The sequence below is a fragment of the Cygnus olor genome, chromosome 4 (genome assembly GCF_009769625.2).
Source record: "Cygnus olor isolate bCygOlo1 chromosome 4, bCygOlo1.pri.v2, whole genome shotgun sequence".
Classification (NCBI taxonomy): domain Eukaryota; kingdom Metazoa; phylum Chordata; class Aves; order Anseriformes; family Anatidae; genus Cygnus; species Cygnus olor.
In genome coordinates this window covers 25,090,039-25,099,046 of record NC_049172.1, presented here as the reverse complement: position 1 = coordinate 25,099,046, position 9,008 = coordinate 25,090,039, and the positions used below count along the sequence as shown (strand labels likewise).

At 45.6% G+C, this 9,008-nt stretch overlaps 1 long non-coding RNA gene across 1 annotated transcript; it reads right to left on the bottom strand.

The window, feature by feature from the left end:
- Positions 1-1,044: 1,044 nt before the first annotated feature.
- On the bottom strand, positions 1,045-8,105 carry LOC121069656. Its single transcript, XR_005819543.1, has 3 exons — positions 7,757-8,105; positions 2,726-2,927; positions 1,045-1,767 (listed from the first exon to the last, which is right to left on the bottom strand). It is a non-coding gene; the product is annotated as an uncharacterized LOC121069656 (long non-coding RNA).
- Positions 8,106-9,008: the final 903 nt, after the last annotated feature.

Here is a 9,008-nt window from a genome sequence, read left to right as displayed (position 1 = left end):
ACCCTGGTCAACCCAGTTTGCTCCTAGTTTCTTGGGTAAGGAAGGGGCTCCAAGGTCCTGCTTTGTCCCAGACCAAACCTTCATGGCACGGCAGGGCTTCTTCCACACCCCGGGGACTGGGACTTCCAAGCGTCACCACAGAGGCCAATGCTGACAACTTTTCAGCAATTAAACCTCTATGATCATAAATATGAAAGCAGAATGCTTCTTAGTATGCATTTTTTCCATACAGAAAATGCAAAACATTTTTGTCTTTATATTGTAAAAACAATAAACTAAAGAAGACTCCGTTTCAGTAAAGGATACCCCACTCATCATGCCAGGAAAATGTTGACTGATCACATTGGGTAAGAAAAATAATCCACTAAGCCAATTCTGTGAAATACTAGCACAAGGTTCACAGTGCAGATATATGCAACTTTATTCGACTTTGGGGATTTTTCCCATTTTCTGCCACTGAGCTAATGAGGAAAAGGTAGGTTAATTTAAATAAATAATTTAAAAAAAAATCATCCTTTCTTACATTAAAAAAATCAACATATCAAACTGCATCCTGCTCCCTTGATATTTAAATAGAAACTCACAGTTTGCCCAACTCAAAAGAAGCCATCCTACTTCTCTGGTTGAACAGATCTGTTGCATTAATTTACCAAGCATATCCACTTGATTTAGTTGAAATAACACTTACAAAGTAATAAATGTTTAGTTTAAAAGGAGGTTAATGAGCAAAGTTTATTACTTACTGGAAAATCTTTGAAATTGAAAGCCACATATATTTACATAAAGTATGTGGCATCTGAAATAAATCCAAAGAATTTTGTTATTAATTTCCTGTGTTGTTTACATGTGTTAGAGCTATGTTTATTCCAGAAGAATCACTCAACAGGAATGACAGAAATCAAAGTGCAAACAGGTTTATTTTTCTCGTTAACATATGAATAACAGCATCAGTTTTTAGTGTTAGATAGTGCAACAAACACTTTTCTTCAAATACATATAAAATAAATGAGAAAATAAAACAAAGAACTGTGCAGTCAAGTAACTTTTTTATAAAATAAAATAAAAATTAGTGCCTTTTTTTCAATCTTGTAATTTTTCTATTAATTCCAAAAGATATTGAATACATTGCAGCAGGTTTTACAGTGTTTTACTGTATGTTTCATTAAGCAAATACTTATACAATGAAGTGATAATCAAGATCATAAAAACATCAAGGGTTCCATTATATTTTCTCACAAACCTGTGAATTAAAAAAATAAGTATAAAGTTACCTTAACAAATCAAAGGCTGTAGAGTTTATAAAGTCTCCTTTTAAAGTTGGAAGGGAACACGGATCACATTTTTATGGCAAGTTACTGTATGTTAAAGCAATTTCTCATTTTTCACATTTGGTATGAAAATCATCCCGCATGTTTCTTAACCTCAGACCATCTCCTCTTAGTTTTGGCAAGGCTGTAGAAAGCAGTTGGCTTTCTCTAAACCAGCTAAGAAGAAAATTATGAATGCTCTTTTCTTTGCTCCTAGCCCTGGCTCTTAAGTCCTTACGTAGGCAGAATTCTCCTCGGAGCAAATAGGAGCTTTGCTGTTGAGTAGATATGACTGTGCAGGACTCGGTGCTTCCAGCTTTACGTACCACACCATTTTATTACTGCCTAGAAACACTGTCCACAGGCACAGAGTGATCATGCCAGGAGTGCCTGGGAAGCAGCATGTTCACAGCCGGTTCCTCGTTCTCCATCATCTCATCTCTGCAATCCAGTTGTGGGCCTGGATAAAAAGAGGATAAGGAGTACGTGGGCTTTCCAAGAGTGCATGTTGTAACCAGCTCTTCTTTGTTTATAGAGACACACACAGTCCAGTATTGAGACCTTCAAGAGAGAATCTTCTAACAAAATAAGTAGGTTATACTTATGTTTTGCTATGAAATATGGAGAATCACTCCTCTTTTCATCATCTGCCAAGTGTTTCTGGGTTTGGAGGTTGTCTTGCAACAGTCGAGATGCTCTAACAAGCTAAGGATCGAGTCCTCAAGCCACCCGTGTACTTGCTGACACTACAAGCAAGCAGCCCCTCTGCTACTGGGGGCTGGCCAAGCACGCTGCCTTCTGCACATGCCAGTCAGGCAGGGGGGCTGCGAACGCACCCCCTCCAGAATGCTTGAGAGCACGGCACTGCAGTCACTCCAGCGTTAAATGGGGATTTCCATCCCACCCGGAGTCCATACGTCAGAGCAACCTTCGCACTGAGACGTGGGGTTCCGGGTTCCCCCTGGGGGCTGCATGTGCCCCCCAGAACCATCCCCATGGTACCCCTCAGTAAAAGGGAACAAACTGCGAGTTTCCAGCCCGACTGCCCCCCAAACCCAGTTCTGCTGTGGGAGGTTTAACACTTACTTAATGAGGACTATGTGTGTGCATACATATGGATGTGTGTATATCTGTCTACACATACACACAATATAAATTAACTAAACATGTTACTAGGATACATCAGGAAAACCACATCCAAACAAAGAGTCCAATATGGAAAAAGCTATTAAAAGATCCCAACGTTTGAGGTTGTTATGTACAGGAATAAATATGATTACTGGTTACCAATCTTACATTTGTTCTTTTCCTGCTGGCATTTGTAAGAGGTGCTGTCCTTCTGGGGGTGAAGGGAAGATTTCAAACGACAGAAGTCTGACCTTCACAAATAATGTGATGTTCATAACTAAATTACTCACCTCTGGAAGATTTGTGAGTGAGGTTCATGGATAAAATGGAGTATGGGAACTGGTGCCAACTTTTTTTTTTTTTTAAGTTGCAAAATGTCCGAGAGGCCTGAATGGGCTCCTGAGCGTAGAGCCTTTAGAAGAGTGGAGGAAAGGACCTTTATGTTCGAGGTGCCCAGAGGACTGGAATGCCTTCACGAGTGTCAGTTCATTACTGAAAGACAAGGATAAGCATGGACTTCGCAGTCTCCTGTCTGTAACATCCTTCTTTAAAGCTACCCAGCTAGCCTAAAGATTTTTCCTCCTGCCCAGCTGCCGCTGCATTTTGAATGCAAGGACACACAGACAGAGGACAGACACACTGCAGCTGACAGACTCAGTGCTGGTGTGCACCTGGCTGGGTTGCCAGGAAGGTGAAGCACCTGGAGATGCCCTTACAGCCCCAAGGGTGATGATGACTGTTTTGCAGGGGCTCTACCAAAGCCCTTCAGCAGCCATGGACCGAGGTGTGGCAAATTAGCTGGCTGGCTGAACCCTGCAAAGCTGGTCATCTCTTGGATAGCAAGAACAGAGAGCTGGACAGTTAAAATAAATAAAAATATGTCTCAAAATCAGGCTCTTGAGGAGTGTAATACAGGCTGGCAGGTCCACGTGGGGCGGCACCTGGTCCATCTCACATGTTTCAAATGATGGGATGGTGCAGGAGCTGCACAACCTGAGCTTCTCTGGGCAAAGACAAACATGCCAGCCCCAGATGCTTCCTCAAGTGTTGGGGTGTGTAACAAAATGCTAACTTAAATGACACTGGTCATGTGACAAAAAGGCTCAGATTTGTGTCTAGCAATGATTTTCCAAACTGGAATTCCTCTTGGCTTGCTTTGAAGTCAGTAAGAAACCTCCCGTTGGGTTTAATACAACCAGAATCAACCCTCACTGAAGATTTTAGAGAGGCAGAGAAAAACATTTTTCCTGTTAAAAGATTTTCCTATTAGTACAGACACATAAAAGCCTTCTCAAAGCTATAATGTTAAATATTTTAATGTCCTGCCAAACCTCATCAATTCTCATTGTTTAACAAAAATGGCACAGACATTATGAGTTGCTAGCTATGGTATTTTCTGCATATTAAGATCAATAATATGCTTTACAAGGAAAAAAGGGTTGGTTAATGAGAAAAGCCTTTTAAAAGTCAAGACAATTCCAACTGTTATGAATGATTACAAATTGTGTGGTTAATTTTATGGGGAGTGGGATTGGGGGAGATTAAGGCCTTGGGCGCATGAACTATACTGTTGCATTTCCTCTTCCTTTCTTTACTAGAAACTGTACCTCCTCAAAAAACATCCCTTATTGATCATCTGTGCAGATTCTAGGAAACACCAGCGTAGCTGAAAGCATAACGAGCTAAGATTTCCATTTCAGCACCATCACTGGACTCTTAAAATATTTATTGGAATAAATTTCTTTGACAGGCTGTACTGACATGTACAGAAGGAAAACTTGGCTCAGACTGCTTTAAAATTGCACTTTTTGGACCCTATGCTCTATTCCTTATTCAAGCAGAAGTGCCAATAGCCTCAGGAGCTTAGAGGTGTGAGGGTTTTGGCCTTTGACTTCTTCCACATAAGCAACACAGATGCACTCCCCTGGGTCTCCAGCTGCAGTGTGCTCATGCCAGCGATATCCACCTAAGCAGCATCCTGCTATCCTTCATTGTGGTGGTGGAGAATAAAACTTTTCTATCAGAAACTGAAAAAAAAAACACTCCTTTTTTCTTTCTTTCTTTCTTTTTTTTTTTTTTTCTAGCAAAAAGAAAACAATGGTGTGGTGGTTAATTAGATGTTCCCAGAGGCTCTGGGGGGCTCGTTTTTGTTCCTCTGTAAAGGTGTATTGACCTCTGGGTAGAAGATGTTTCTACATTGTTACAGAAGAAGGGGGAAGGCAGGAGGCACAGAACCTCTAGTTGTGCCATGCAGAGTAGAGCAGATTTGAAGAATCATATCATAGAATCACAGAATAGTTTGGGTTGGAAGGGACCTTAAAGACCATCCATGCCATGGGCAGGGACACCTCCCACTAGACCAGGCTGGTCAAAGCCCCATCCGACCTGGCCAAGATTGGGGCATCCACAGCTTCTCTGGGCAACCTGTTCCAGTGCCTCACCACCCTGTGAGTAAAGAATTTTCCCCTAACATCTAACCTAAATCTTCCCTCTTTTAGTTTAAAACCATTCCCCCTCATCCTGTCATTATCTGATTGAGCAAAGAGTTGCTCTCCATTTTTTTATAAGACCCTTTAAGTGTTGAAAGGTTTCAGTGAGGTCCCTCTGGCGCCTTCTCTTCTCCAGGCTGAACACCCCCAGCTCTCTCAGTCTTTGTTCATAGGAGAGGTGCTCCAGCCCTCTGATCATCTTTGTGGCCCTCCTCTGGACTTGCTCTAGCAGCCCCACATCCTTCCTCTACTGGGGGCCCCAGACCTGGATGCAGCACTCCAGGTGGGGCCTCACAAGGGCACAGCAGAGGGGGACAGTTCCCTCCCTTGACCTGCTGGCCACTCCTCATTAGATGCAGCCCAGGATACAGTTGGCCTTCTGGGCTGCAAGCCAACACTGCTGGCTCATGTTGAGCCTTTCATCCACCAGAACCCCCAAGTCCTTCTCTGCAGGGCTGCTCTCAGTGAGTTCTTCTCCCAGTCTGCACTCCTGTCTGGGACTGCCCCAGCCCAGGTGCAGCATCTTGCACTTGGACTTGTTGAACCTCAGTAGGTTCACATGAGCGCGCTTCTCCAGCTTGTCCAGGTCCCTTTGAATGGCATCCCCTCATTCTGTTGTATCAACTGCACCATTCAGCTTGGTGTCATCTGCAAACTTGCTGAGGGTGTACTCGATCCCACTGTCTGTGTTGTTGATAAAGATATTAAACAGCACTGTTCCCAGGATGGGCTGCCTGAGGGACACCACATGTCACCAGCCTCCACCTGCACATAGAGCCATTGACCACAATTCTCCATCTGTGGCCTTCTAGCCAATTCCTTATCCACCAAAGAGTCCACCTTTCAAATCCTTATCTCTCCAATTTAGAGATCAGGATGTCATGTGGGACAATGTCAAAGGCCTTGAAGAAGTCCAGGTAGATGACGTCGGTCGGTTTTCCCTTGTCAACTAATGCAGTCACTCTGTCATAGAAGGCCACCAGACTGCTCAGGCACAATTTGCCCTTGGTGAAACCATGGTGACTATCTCAGATCACCTTCTTCTCATGCATGTGCCTTGACATTGCTTCCAGGAGGATCTGTTCCACGATCTTTCCAGACTTGGAGGTAAGGCTCACTGGTCTGTAGTTCCCTGGGTCCTCCTTTCTACCCTTTTTAAAAATGGAAGTGATATTTCCCTTTTTTCAGTCACCAGGAACTTCACCTGACTGCCAGGACTTTTCAAATATGATGGGGAGAGGCTTGGCGACTCCATCAGCCAATTCCCTCAGGACCCTGGGGTTCATGTCATCAAGCCCCCTAGACTTGTAGTTGCTCAGTTGCATCAGGTGGCCTCAGACCTGCTCTTCACTTACAGTGGGTGGAACTTTGCTCCCCGAGACCCTGCCTTGAGGTTCAGGGAGTGGAGAGGTGTGGGAAGTCTGAGTGGCAGTGAAGCCCGAGGCAAAGAACTCATAGAGTATCTCAGCTTTCTCCATGTCTGTGGAGTGAAGTAGTGGTGGCCACAGATTCAAACACAAAGTTGATCCTTTTAGAAAATATACCCAGATGCAGGTTGCACAATCACAGGTGCCTCCACAGTCTCATTCCTCTGTCCACCCTCGAGTCAACGATACCTTGACTTCTAGATCTCCCTTCTTGTTTACCAGAGGGGGTGCACTCTCCTTGGTCTTTCTTTTCTGACCAATGCACCTATAGCATCTTTTCCTGTTATTCTTTGCATCCCTTGCCAAGCTCAGTTCCATCCGTGCTGTGGCTTTCCTGATCCCATCCCTGCACACCCTGACAGCATCCCTGTACTCTTCCCAGGCCATGTGTCCCTTCTTCCACTGCCTGTGCATCTCCTTCTTGCACTTCAGTTTGACCAGCAGGGCCTTGCTCAGTCATGTTGGTTTCCTGCCTTCCCCACTTGATTTCCTACACATGGGGTAGAACTATTTATTCTCCCACCCTTTGGTTGCCTGCTATCCCAGAAGCTACATGCCACAGTGACAGGAGATGTGGCAGTTAACTCTCTAAAGCAGATGAAGGAGGCAGACCTACTCCTGGACTCAAGTTGTGCATGATTAGCAGGCTGCTGTGCAAAATGGGGCTGCCTGCACTCTCCCTGCTGGCATTTTCCTTCCATGCTGCAGTGCCACCGCGTTTTGCGCAGAGCTCGCCTGTGTGAGCGTGTATTGCATGTGCACTGTCAGAGCAGGCTCCTCCAGAGGAGGAATGCTTTGTCTGTGAATCCGGATGGGATTAGGTGTGAGATACGCACTTAGCCCTGTCAAGACCAAAAGGCTTCAGTGCATGTGCAGAGCAGAACTTCAGGCATCTCAGAGACTTCCCTGGTGCCTGGGGGGTTACTTGGTAAAGCCATGATGATATGAAAAAGACAGTTTGCATTTAAACACCAGATTTCCACCTAATCCCCAGCGATGGTATGTTTGTGAGCTGGACTTGTGTCCCAGTTACGTAATAGCAGTTTTCTAGGTGTAGACGGTATGAAGTAGTGCAGTAATTCCTCTTAAATACAGCATCTTGGAACCGCCTCTGAATGTAAGTTTTTCCCGAGACTCATTGTGGCAATGAGAAATGAATGCACACATATTAATATGTAGTATTTGCTGTAGTATACTGCAGTGTAAAAATGGGTGCACACACACCTCCTGCTCTGTTTATAATCTCCCTACACATCACAGTGTGAGCAAATGAAAAGAAATCTAAAAAATGATAGAAACAAATTGTCATTCGAATATACTACAAACTCCTGGTTCCATCCCAAATAGGAACTTTCTTTAATTTACTGCCTAAAATGCTTATGAAACTGTTTTCATGAATACTCACACAGAGGTGAATGGTCTTAATTTCATTTCTTGCCTTCTTTCCACTCCCGGACAGCCCAGAGCCTTGAAATGCCCTTCAGTTTCCCACTACGACCCACCTCAGATCTCACCATGCCTCCAGACCCTGGCAAATCACGGGAGGGTCACAAGCAGTGGCGAAGCAGGAGGGCCAAAATGGGGGGAGCAGTGGAAAATCCATCATGGCGTCGGACCTGAGGTCACTGCATTTGGCTGCACGATGAGTTGGCCAGTGGGGTAGACATGGAGCAGGTGAGGTACAGATTGCAAAGGCTGAGCTTGACAGTGGATGTTGGATTGGTGCCCAGGTTGCGCAGCAAAGTGGCAGAAGACGAGTTAAGTCTGCAGAGGCCCAAAAAGATAATTGAAAACACCCCTGGATGACAATGGCTATTTACTTGCATCCAGTCACTGCATCCCATGGAGGAAGAGAGGAACAGAGTGGCTCCCCGGGCTGCCTTTGGGAGCTGTGACCAGGCACAGCCCATCCCATAGGTCTGCACATCCCCACTGCTTCTGCCTGGTCCCATGAGCGTCCCGGGGGGTGAGGGCTGACGAGGCGGGGCGGGGGGGGGGGGGGCAGAAAAACACCAGGAAACGCGTTTTGACAGAAAAGGCTTGCGAGCCTCCCATGTGCGCTCCACATTGCCTATCGCGTGCCCTTTGATGTCGGGTTTTGTTCATGGGAAGGCGTAGGGCCGGATCCTCACCCGGGGACGGCCGGTGCCACCCTGCGCACCGCGCCGCGGCCACGGGCAGCCCGCCCCAGCGCCGATCCCACAGCCCCCAGTGCACAGGGCGCTTTTTTCCCTTTTTTCTTTTCCTTTTCCCCACGCATTTCCTTTTTTATTTTCCTTTTTTTTCCTTTTTTTCTCCCTCTTTTTATTTTTTTAATTTTATTTTTTTCTTAATTTTTCTTTTTTCTTTTCTTTTTATTATTATTATTATTGTTAGTATTATTATTATTATTATTATTATTATTATTATTATTATTATTATTATTATTATTTGCCCGCTACTGTCTAAGAGCTTTCCCTGTTCACCACCGCAAGCCCGCTCGTTTCCTCCTCGCCTGCCGCTCCTGGCCCCGCGGGAGGCGCAGCCTGGGGCCGAGCCGGCGGCGCGGCCCCGACGGGGGGGGCAGCCTTGCCCTGCGGAGAGCTGGCCTGCCCTCCCGCCTGCCCCCGTACCTGCCCCGAAACGCCATCCCAAGCTCCCCCAAGGGAAGGCAGAGC